At 42.3% G+C, this 12600-nt stretch overlaps 1 long non-coding RNA gene across 1 annotated transcript; it reads right to left on the bottom strand.

The window, feature by feature from the left end:
• Positions 1-685: 685 nt before the first annotated feature.
• LOC143713549 (uncharacterized) lies at positions 686-2658 on the bottom strand. The gene is made up of 3 exons (XR_013195112.1): positions 2360-2658; positions 1136-1234; positions 686-1014 (listed from the first exon to the last, which is right to left on the bottom strand). It is a non-coding gene; the product is annotated as an uncharacterized LOC143713549 (long non-coding RNA).
• Positions 2659-12600: the final 9942 nt, after the last annotated feature.

Raw genomic sequence — 12600 nt, 5'->3', positions numbered from 1 at the left:
TCTCAATAGAGCGGTTCCCATTCTGCGGCTTTATTCTGATGACGCAGCTGACCACCGTGCCCACCTTCGCCTGTCTCTGCCGTCCATCAGGTCCCTGATTGCTGCAGTCAGACTGGAATCGGACCATGGATGGGAACGGGAGATTGAGGTCCTTGTGTTCCTGCACTGGCTGGCCCATGCAGCATCCTACAGGGTGGTGTCGCAGGCCTTCGACATCCCAAAGACCTCTGTGTATAACATTGTGCACAGAATGAGCAAGGCCATCATGGGAATTTTGAGGAGGGTGATTTGGTTTCCGACCGGAGATGACCTGGAGGCAGTGGGAGCAGGATTTGCACAGCTGTCTGGCTCACCAGCTTTCAGCAGAGCAGTTGGTGCAATAGACGGCTGTCATATCCGTATCAAACCTCCAGCAAATAACTCCCACTGCTACTTCAACAGAAAGCTGTTTCACTCCATCCAACTCCAGGCCATCACTGATCACCGGGAGAAATTCCTTGATGTATTTGTGGGATATCCTGGGTCTGTGCACGATGCCAGGGTGCTGAGGAACAGTCCAGTGTATGCTTGCAGCCTTTATCCACCTGCAGGAGAGTGCATCCTCGGGGATGGAGGCTATCCTTGCCTGAGTACACCCATCTGCCTGATCACCCCATACAGAGAGCCGGTGCAGAACCCTGTGCAGGCGCGTTTCAACAGCAAGCACTCCCGTGCCGCAACATCGTGGAGAGAGCTTTTGGGATGCTGAAGACACGCTGGCGCTGCATTTTCTTCAAGGCCTTGGAGGTGAGCCCTGCCTTCGTGCCTGAGGTTGTTGCGTGCTGCGCTGTGCTTCACAATCTCGCTCTACTCAATGGGGACATCGTTGAGCCAGAGGATGAGGAAGACCTTGATGACGGCCTCCCTGATCCCCACAACCTTGAAGCAAGAGAGGGAGAACATGTGCGGGACAATCTGGCTGCTGCAGTGTCTGCTCCAAACATCCCTGTGCCGGCTCTCCATGAGCATGACTACCTTTAAAACATTTAAGAAGATTAAAATGTTTTACAAATCATGTTGTCAGCATTCCGTTTCTTGCCAAATGTAATTTTATAGGTTTACAATTACATGCAAATATTTGTTAGAGCTTTACTACCTTTGTAGTCTAGTGGGCTAAACCACTGAACTGGTTAGCAGACGATTGCTGGTCGATCAGCAAGGCTCTTTACTCCAGGTTTGTCCAGGGTCATTGTCCCTGTAATAAATGCATTTAGTCACTTTGGATAAAAACATCTGGCAAATGCATAAATGTGATTGATTTTTGTAAAGCTTTTTTTTTAAACGGTCTCAGGCATAAACGCTCAAAGCTGCTTATTTCGTCAAGGTATTACTATAATACAAAATGCATACATACATTTACTACAATTTCTATTTGGTGGGTGAAAGGGTTAGTTCACCTCAACATATAAATACAGCCATTATTTATGTGCTTTTATGCTGTTAGATCCCTCTGTTTTTTATTGTTTAAATACAAAAGGGGATTTTTGTAAAATTTATTCTGTTGGTTTCATACAATCTCAGTCAATATCAATGGAGCCCAACTTTCAGAAGCTTCCTGGCATTTTGATGATGCTTTTGAAGCTTCTGAAAGTCTATTGATCAAAAAACATGAAGGGGAGTAAATAATGCCTGAATTATTTGCTTGGGTTCACTAACCCTAGTTAATGCAAAACTTAAGGTAGTTTGTGTAAACAGTCTCAAGTTCAGCTTAGGTCATGGGGGGCTATTGTCCAACCCTAATTATACACACCTAAATCAATTTAAACCAATTAATAACTGACTACTTGAAAATTACAGACAGGTGTGCAAGAACTGAACCCTCCATGACCTGCCTTGAAAATCCCTGCATGAGCTTTGTGTGCATTTAGAAGTCATATAATACACTCCAATAAAACAGTTGTTTTAAAGTTTTTTTTTTACATTACACCACACATTCACTAATTATTCATCACTTCATAAATATTTAATTTATGAATTTATCACAATCTTAAAGTATCAATAAATTCCTAGAAGTCTATAATGTAGGCTACTGTGAATGCCTAGAAATTGTTTGTTTTATATACATAGTATTGTACAAAAGTCTTAGGCCACCATTTGTTGTTGTTGCACAGTACTGTGTGTGTATGTATATATATATAATTTAATTCATTTTAACCCAAATGTGTAAATGATCATAAGATGTTTTTTGTCATTGAATTTATTTTTTCGCAAGGATTTCAAGGACAGAAAGGAATTTTTCATCCCTTTCTTTTGTTTCTTTATCTCTCCTTTCCTCTCTCTCGCTTGCCTCCCGGTGCCATCTCTCTTCTCTTTCTCTTACTTCTCTTTCTTGTCTTTCGTCTCTATCGTCTCTCCCGCTCTCTTCTGTCCTCCTTCTCCTCCATTTCTCTCCACAGTCTCTCCTCCCTCTCAGCTGCTTTCCTCTCTCTCTCCTCTTCCCTCTCCTCCATCTCCTGGATCAGGTCCTTCAGATCTTTCACCCTTTTCCTGGCTCTTGCTGGCTCTGGCCTCACTGAGGATGAAGAGGATGAAGAGGCCACAGCAACATCCGGCCCACATGAGGCAACGAGGGAAGGAGGAGTGATGGAGGGTCTTCCCCCAATTGCCTTATCCATGGCAGTGTACAGTAGGTACTCAACCAGAATGCCTATTACCGCCGCGACTTGTACCGCGGCAAATCCACAGCGGCAAAAATAATCCAGTCTCATTTCAAAGTCGTTCACGAAATGACCGACAGGTGGCGCAAAGGGGCATTTAGCAAAACAGCCGAAATTACCGCATTTTGAAACGTAAGTGCGGGGCTAATGTCAATTAACAGTAAGGATGAAATACTACATGGTAATTTCCAAATAATTTCAAAAGCAGTTCTGTTAATAATAAAAATAAAAAAAACTTTTTTTTTGGGGTTTCATATACCCGTAGGCTATGAAAGAGTTTTTAAAAATATGGTTGTAACAAGGTGCGATTTGCCGGTGGGGGTTCCAGTGGCCTTAATACATTCACGGCTTTTCACGTAACAAAGCGTTTTGAACGAAATATTGAAGTTTATAATTAAGTGTTTTGGCACACCACGCCATGGCACTACACATTATTCTAAAATCGTTTTTTATTCTGTCTTGTTGAATTAGAGTTTGACAAACGCGGCGGCGCGTTCACTTTAATTTATTTTTCTCATAACAGCTAAAAGAACTTAATAGGCTATAGCCTACTCCGTAATTTTTGGTCATACAAATAAGATATCATCTTTTAAAACTGTAAAGGTCTACAATAGGCTAACGATAAAATGTTTGCTCGCTCATGTGAGCGAACACACACCGGAGAAACAAACGTTTGGACATTTCACTGAGACTTCATGGCCAAGTGGTAGAACTTACAGTTCGATCATTTAGATGACACGGGTTCAAATCCCGAACAAACATGGACTATTGTAAATTTTATATTAGCCTATTAATGCATTTATATCATATTATTAATGCAGAGAGATTTGTCTAGTTCTAAAACTCTGTTACACCATATAGCCTAGTTTTTTGCACCATGCATTTCCATTTTAGACTGGAACAAATAGTAGCCTATCCAACAGAATGACTTTACATTACATCTGTATAATAATACCAATCGTAATTTCAAAAGCAGTTCTGTAAAAAAAAAAAAAAATATATATATATATATATAGCCTATATATATGCCTATATATATATAGCCTATATATATTTTTTTTGATTCCCTATAGCCTACATAGAGTTTTTAAAAACATGGTTTTAAGCAAAGTGCGATTTGCAGGGGGGGGCGGGGATTTCCTTCTGGTCTAAACATCCCCTCTTCTGCTGAATTATTTTAACCCCCCCCCCCTCCACAGTAATCAATGCTATAGGCTACTTCACCAATAGACCATATAAAATATATAAAATAAAGATATGCAACAGGCACGTTTAAATGACAAACAATAAAATCAAAACCAACGTTTCAGTAGGCTAGGTTCATGGTTTCAGTTGCCTTAAAGGGTTAGTTCGCCCATTTAAGACATGAAGTTGTATGCAATCCTTACCAGCACTATAGTGCATACACACTGACCCACTCTGTAGTCACCTCCCTGGTCAGAGTTCTGGCCGCTGGAAGTTTTTCAAGAAAGTACTCCCGGTTACTTTCCGGGGCCTCAAAACTGTGCGTTTTTACGTGAAAAAAATATTTGCGTTTTAAAGCTTGATTAATTTACCACACAAAAAACACGCCAGACAAAATTCATACCTCAGTTTTAATAGGCACTATTTTCTTTCCATTTCTATCAATCCGCGCTGCTGTCAACGTAAACAGTGCGCACGTTCCGATCAGCTGTTGATAGCGCGACTCGCTGACAACATGTCTGACTGCGAAACTTCTGATGAAGAAACCAATTTTAAAAACATAATAAAATGTGATTTACAGCAAAATCACAAATTTACCATACTATATAGCGTCTTTACACCTTCAACAATTCAACAGTTTACTGTACAGTAGTTCAACACATGCGATCATTTGATTTGTAATATCTAATACTCACATTTGAAAACGCTCTCGTCCGTCAACATTTGCGTCATGTTCGAGTATGACCTATCCTTCTTCTTCTTTTTTATAATAATAATAATAATAATAATAACTTCAATTTATATAGCGCCTTTCAAAGTACCCAAGGACGCTTAACAATCAACATGAGAAAGGGAAGGGTAGAATTAAGATAGGGGCAAAGGCCAGGGGAGCTAGAGTCCATAGGCCTCATTGAAAAGGTGTGTTTTGAGCTGGCATTTAAAGGTTAAAAGTGAGGAGGCAGAGCGGATCTCATGGGGAAGCTTGTTCCAAAGTGACGGAGCACCAACACAGAAAGCTCTATCACCAAATGTCTTAAGCCTGGACTTAGGAACAGCAAGCAGATCCTTGTCAGAGGAACGCAGGGACCGTGACTGAGTGTAGGGATGGAGAAGATCAGTAATGTACTGGGGTGCAAGTCCATGAAGGGACTTGTACGTCAGGAGGAGGATTTTATATTTGATGCGGGACTTAACTGGCAGCCAATGAAGCTTCATCAGGATGGGAGTAATGTGAAGACCAAGTTTTGTGTGTGTGAGCATCCTAGCCGCAGAGTTCTGCACATACTGTAGTCTGTCAGTGGCTTTGCTGGGTAGACCGAACAGGATGCCATTGCAATAGTCAAGTCTGGAGGTGATGAATGAGTGGATGAGGGCCTCAGCTACAGAGTTGGAGAGGCACTGTCGGAGTCTGGAGATGTTCTTGAGATGATAGAAAGCAATTTTAGTGACGTTTTTGATGTGTTGTTGGAAGGAGAGAGTGGAGTCCATGATGACGCCCAGGTTGCGTACTTGAGGAGATGCAGAGATTGAGCAGCCATCCACATCCAGTATGATGTCATCAACTTTTTTAAGAAGTGACAGCGGGGCAAACACCATGAGTTCTGTTTTGTCTTTGTTCAGTTTGAGAAGGTTACTGTCCAACCAGTGCTTTATGTCCTTCAGGCAGTTGATAAGTGCCACTGGTGGAAGAGAAGTAGAAGGCTTGGTACTGATGTAGAGCTGAGTGTCGTCAGCATAGCAGTGGAAGTGTAATCCATGCTTCCGGACAATCATCCCAAGTGGCAACATGTAAATATCAAATAGCAGTGGGCCAAGTACAGATCCTTGTGGCACGCCATGCAGGACTGGCGCCAATTTAGAGCAAGTCCCCTTGAAGGTGACATATTGTTGCCTGTCGGTGAGATAGGATTTATGACGTATCCTCTCGCGTGGCCTCCTGGGATAGAAGAGTATCCATCGGTTGAGCACTCAAAAATCGGGCCGGAAGCAGTAAGCCATCCGGGAACTTCTCCCCTACTCTTTTATGAATACTGATGTTTCCAACGTACTGCTTCCTTCACTTACTGTTTTCGCCTACTATATAGTAGGAAAGTAGGCATATTCGAACGCACTTAAGTCCGAATCTCGCGATAATTAGTATGTCACCCAGGTAATTCTCGCCTAATCTTTTGGATTCATACATACTTTTTCGCTCGCCTACTCTTTTTCTCAAACTAAATAGTAGGGAAGTATGCGGTTTGGAACGCAGCCTATGTGTGTGGGTCTCGTTACGCTGATTGTTTCATGTGGGCGTTACCGCTGATTGTCATTATCAGCGGCAGCTGCATATCATCTACCAGCCTATTTAATGCCCTGTCTTTCATCTCTTGTTTGTCAGATCGTTGTTCGAGGTTCTGCCGTGTTCATGCCTGTTCCTGTGTTCCTCGTGTTTGCTGTTTCACTGGATACGGATTACCTCACTCCCGTTCTCACCTCTGGTTCACCATCATCATCTCCGGATTGCCCATCTCAGCCCCTGCGTCACACTCTCCTGCTGTCTGTGTTCCTGGTCTGCCTCTCTCAGCCTTTGAGTGACTGCCTGCTTGCGCTGAGTTCTACTTTCTGACATTTTGACTGTCCTGAGATTCCTGAGTGAACCATTGTTAATAAACTCATTTGCACTTGCTATTGCTTCCAGCCTGTTTACCATTACAGTAATATAGCAGTGATATGAAGACTTTGTTACTCGCACAATCACTGTGCCAGGACCTGATGGTGGATCTACTGCTGGACCTTGTAACATTTAAATTGAATCACTTGGCCATACATTTATAACTGACAATAACATGCCATGTTTTAACACTGAAACAGACTAACCCCTACTGGTTGATCAAAAATAAGGGCTGGAGACCAATAGGGGTGTGAACCTACACTGGTCTCACGGTTCGGTTCGATTACGATTATCATGTCACCAATTCAGTTCAATTCGATATTGCAATGCATTACGATGCACTGCATCCTCAATTTTCAATTTTACTTCAAAAGTGATGTATGCGTGCACTCGCTCGCCTGTTCGGGAAGTTGCAGTGACAGAAACAGTGACATTCCAGTTTAAGTTTCAAGGGAGTAAAGCCTGTTTATGCCATTAAGAAAATTAAGTTCTGTCAAATCAATTTTGTTTTAAAGAAATGTTCATTTAAAAGTAGCGCTCATTCATCAGTGTATAATGTTACCCTAGAGATGCGCGCATCAACCGTCGCCGAGTCCGCTGTTGAAGGTGACGATCATCCATTTATAATCACGCGTAACAATACAGAATAATTGTAATTTGACCATCGGGTGCGGATACTTAAATCAGAGAGCATCATTGTGGCGGGAGGATGATGTGTTTTTGGCTGTGGATTCAGGTGACGTTGGAGCTCATCCGCTTACTCGAAAGCAGTCAGACTCTGCCAGGTGTTAACAGCTCGGGGTGAAAACGGCTAACGTGGTTTATCAAGTTAGTGGTATTACCTCCTGCATATTCTATTTGTGCGTGACATGAGCGCACACAGCGCATCTTCTCCAGGTCGTGCTTACTAGGTTGTTCATAAGAGCCGAAATGTGCCCGGATGTAGGCTTTTAAAGTAGTTGGAGCATTTTTAATTAAATTAAAAATTCCTCCCTCTGCCAGTGTATGCTACCGCTACAAAGCACATCTGCGATAAATGACGTCAGAAAAGCGTCAGTACATTATAATCGGTTATGGTCTATTACTGAACCGATACCGAATCGTCCTCGTCTGCATCGCGATGCATCGTAGAAACGATTAATTTCTACACCCCTAGAGACCAACCAGTAGAAGCCAGCCACTACTAACGCTGTGCTCTGTCCTGCTTCTTTACCTGGAGCGATGGCCAACCCTCGCATGACCTCTTGCTGCATGACGAGATCCTGAAAAACACTGAATATTTTCACATTTCACAAGGCCTGACAAAATACAAAAGTGACTGTTTAAAGTGTGATGCGATAAATACTCTCTGGGTGTCGACAGGTCTCTTCTCCGATGTGCTGTGCTTGCATCTTGAGAAAGAAGAAAACAAAGTATATTCAAAGATGTATAATTATTGAAATGAAACAAAAAGGTAAGAAATCGCTCCTCTAAGCCAGACAAGTCTGAAACATGTCATTAAGCCTGTAAAAGAAATCATTCCCAAACTTGATTCTCAAGCAGTGAGTAACACTTTGTCCTGAATAGACTTTTGGTTGGTGCAACGGATAAAGTGAATACTCACTGGACATTTCCTTGTGCCGAGATCTGGCAGCGCATTTCTCCGGGCCAGAGAAGGCTTCCACAAGGCCATCAATGGTTTGACTTACAAAGCCTGAAACACATGAGTCACCCTGTAAGTATGGTCATGTTGCATATACTAAATTAATAATGAAATACTTGAGTCATTACTATGCTTAATTAACAAGCAGTGAGAAACTACTCGTCTTGAATGGACTACGACATGTGCAGTGTGATGGTTGGTGCGAGGGGAAAAGTAAATACTCACTAGGAGTGGACATTTCACTGCCCCGGGTACTGTCCGGACGCTCCACTTGGCCAGACATGGCTCCATCTTCATGGACTGAAACACATGAATGAGCTCATGTTGTACACAACATACAGGTCCTTCTCAAAAAATTAGCATATTGTGATAAAGTTCATTATTTTCCATAATGTAATGATAAAAATTAAACTTTCATATATTTTAGATTCATTGCACACCAACTGAAACATTTCATGTCTTTTATTGATTTAATACTGATGATTTTGGCATACAGCTCATGAAAACCCAAAATTCCTGTCTCAAAAAATTTGCATATCATGAAAAGGGGTCTCTAAACGAGCTATTAACCTAATCATCTGAATCAACTAATTAACTCTAAACACCTGCAAAAGATTCCTGAGGCTTTTAAAAACTCCCAGCCTGTTTCATTACTCAAAACCGCAATCATGGGTAAGACTGGCGACCTGACTGCTGTCCAGAAGGCCATCATTGACACCCTCAAGCAAGAGGATAAGACACACAAAGAAATTTCTGAACAAATAGGCTGTTCCCAGAGTGCTGTATCAAGGCACCTCAGTGGGAAGTCTGTGGGAAGGAAAAAGTGTGGCAAAAAACGCTGCACAACGAGAAGAGGTGACCGGACCCTGAGGAAGATTGTGGAGAAGGACCGATTCCAGACCTTGGGGACCTGCGGAAGCAGTGGACTGAGTCTGGAGTAGAAACATCCAGAGCCACCGTGCACAGGCGTGTGCAGGAAATGGGCTACAGGTGCCGCATTCCCCAGGTCAAGCCACTTTTGAACCAGAAACAGCGGCAGAAGCGCCTGACCTGGGCTACAGAGAAGCAGCACTGGACTGTTGCTCAGTTTTGCATGTCATTCGGAAATCAAGCTGCCAGAGTCTGGAGGAAGACTGGGGAGAAGGAAATGCCAAAATGCCTGAAGTCCAGTGTCAAGTACCCACAGTCAGTGATGGTCTGGGGTGCCATGTCAGCTGCTGGTGTTGGTCCACTGTGTTTTATCAAGGGCAGGGTCAATGCAGCTAGCTATCAGGAGATTTTGGAGCACTTCATGCTTCCATCTGCTGAAAAGCTTTATGGAGATGAAGATTTCATTTTTCAGCACGACCTGGCACCTACTCACAGTGCCAAAACCACTGGTAAATGGTTTACTGACCATGGTATTACTGTGCTCAATTGGCCTGCCAACTCTCCTGACCTGAACCCCATAGAGAATCTGTGGGATATTGAGAAGAGAAAGTTGAGAGACGCAAGACCCAAAACTCTGGATGAGCTTAAGTCCGCTATCAAAGCATCCTGGGCCTCCATAACACCTCAGCAGTGCCACAGGCTGATTGCCTCCATGCCACGCCGCATTGAAGCAGTCATTTCTGCAAAAGGATTCCCGACCAAGTATTGACTATTGAGTGCATAACTGAACATAATTATTTGAAGGTTGACTTTTTTTTTTGTATTAAAAACACTTATTTTATTGGTCGGATGAAATATGCTAATTTTTTTAGACAGGAATTTTGGGTTTTCATGAGCTGTATGCCAAAATCATCAGTATTAAAACAATAAAAGACCTGAAATATTTCAGTTGGTGTGCAATGAATCTAAAATATATGAAAGTTTAATTTTTATCATTACATTATGGAAAATAAGGAACTTTATCACAATATGCTAATTTTTGAGAAGGACCTGTATTATCATGCTTCTTAATTTGTCATCAGTACTCACAAGTATCGTGCAACATGTTGGTGTCCTCAATGGGCTGCAGCTTCCTTGGTGCAGTAGCGAAGGGGGTTAGCTTGACGCCTATACAGAGGTAATAATGTAAAACTAAGATTATATATTTTTGGAGATGGAAATGCTTAAAGAATTTGATTCATTTTGAAACTGGAATTATAAATTCATTAATAGAAAACCATTACCTCTGACACTCTCATCCGAATCCGAAAAAAAAAATCATAAACATTGATGTCTCAAATTTCAGGCCCAGTTTGTATCAACCAATTGTATATTTCAAATGTATAAATTTTTTGAGAATGAGAAACATACCATTTCTAACGAAACCCCCCGGAATTCCTGTTTTAGTGTGCTTCCTTGTCGATCTAATCACCTCATCTTCCTCCTCCTCTGCCTGACTGGTCAGGTTGTAGGTGTCACATTCACAACGCTTATCTAGAAATTAGACCATTCACCTTAAACAAAAACAAATCAACAATATTTTGACATGGTAATGTATTTAGTTTTCTATTAATCTACGCAAAACTTGCCTGAAGTAATTTTTATTTTGATTAATGAGAATGTCATCCTGGGGGTTCATTTTGTCCTTTATAGTTTTTTCTGTTTTTGTGACGCTAATTTTACGTGGCCATCTGACGGTTTTCATTTCTCAGTTGATCCAAACTTCAGGAACTACACCCTCCTCCTCTCGGGTACCCTCCCTCCAAACAGCCCTCGTGTACATGACCTGGAAAGGAGAAGTTTTTAACATTTTAGTTCAATGTTCTGAGGTTGAGAGGGTTTGGACATGAATGGAAGAGCGATGAGGGTTACATTGGGAGTAGGATATTGTGGCAAGAGGACAGAGAGAGGCCCGGGGAGGTTTATGGATGCAGTGAGAAAGGACATGCAGGAGTCACCGAGGAAGATACAGAAAACAAACGGATGGAAACAGGTGATCAGCTTTGATGATCCCTGATGGGACTCTAGATAAAATAATAAGAAAATTGAACCTTAATATGTGTGTTCCAGTCCATGGCGAAGGGGTATGAGGACAAAACCACCAGCTCCTTGAGGGAGGCAGGCCACCTTCCGGAACAGATCCCTTTCTTGCAGTAGTACATTTTTCATCCTGACACGACCATTTCCTATTCATACTATATTCAGAAATCCAGAGCCACACGGTTGTTGAAATAATGGTGAAGTCTGACGTTGACGCAAAAGTCCTGTCTGCATTTTTCTGTCGAACAAAAGCAAAGCTGTTGTCCCTCAAAAGAAAACAACTGTCCTTTTCTTTAACAAATGCAAACACTTTAGGGTGTCTTTGGCTATTGTCCACTTCTGATTGCTCGATTTAAGACAAATGCCTAGTCACTTGTTCCAAGGGACTTCTCCTGCTCCTCACGTGTTTCTTGACTTGTTGCAGGTATTTTTCAAATGGAAAACAGGAAATGTCATTTAACGAACAGTTGAAGTGGCTGGCATCCTCTTGGAGATGAATTAGTCCATGTACATTATATACAGGAAAGGTCCTGCCATACAGGTCAGCACAGCACATGACAAAATGTTTGATTAGTTCTTGAGAATATTGGAGATAGGCATTTCGAATTCGCTCATCTGACTCTCACCAAACCACAGGACCTGTGTACAGCAAAAACTGCCTTAGTTCAGTGGCTTTCAACCTATCAATGTCATGCAAACCCTGCGGTTGTCGAGCAAATTCACTTGGCATCTTCCCTCTCAGTGCAATTCGTTTTTGAGAAATTGCATCCTTTTGCCTCACAGATAACCGACAGACTTTTGGGCCACGAGTCAAGTAAATTAACTACTCCCAAGCAGACGATATTCATATAATCTAGGACAAAGGAGCTAACACAAGGAATGCCTGCAGCAATGAAGGGGCTGATACCAGTTTGGTGGTTACTGTACTCCACTCTGGAGAAACTGTCATCTGTTCGAGAAGTGCATTCCTTTCCACTGAAATCCATTTGTGGCGAATGACGGCCGAGGGACGTGAGAGAACAGCGCGAGGCCGGTGGTGCGATTGCTAATGAGCAACACCTGTGAGACGCACCGGTCTCGCATCTCTCACGGAGGAGCGGAAGCATAAAGGGGGAGCGACGACGTTGATGATCGAGAGAGGAACAGGCCTGTGTTTTAGTTGTGTTTGGTTTTTGTATTTGTATTTTATTTTAGCCAGCAGTCGTCCGCGAGGGGCTGCTGGCAGTTATGTTTATTTTCGGTAGCCAGCAGTCGTCCGCGAGGGGCTGCTGGCGGTATTTTGGTTTGTTTAATTTATTTTAAATAAAGTATATTTTGATTGTTCGCCGGTTCCCGCCTCTTTCTTCCCTGAACATTGCTACACCATTCTTCTCTCAACACGAGTACCTCTGATTAAGCATCTTTCACAACTCTCATAGGCAATATGACCCTTAATACATTTCAAATATGTCCTTGCTGGCGCATCACATATCATATGG

Source organism: Siphateles boraxobius, unplaced genomic scaffold (assembly GCF_051911475.1).
Source record: "Siphateles boraxobius isolate OS27281-9 unplaced genomic scaffold, OSU_SipBor_1 52, whole genome shotgun sequence".
NCBI classification, from domain to species: Eukaryota; Metazoa; Chordata; class Actinopteri; order Cypriniformes; family Leuciscidae; genus Siphateles; species Siphateles boraxobius.
Note: the sequence above shows the minus strand (reverse complement) of the source record. Positions and strands in the feature narration are given on the sequence as shown.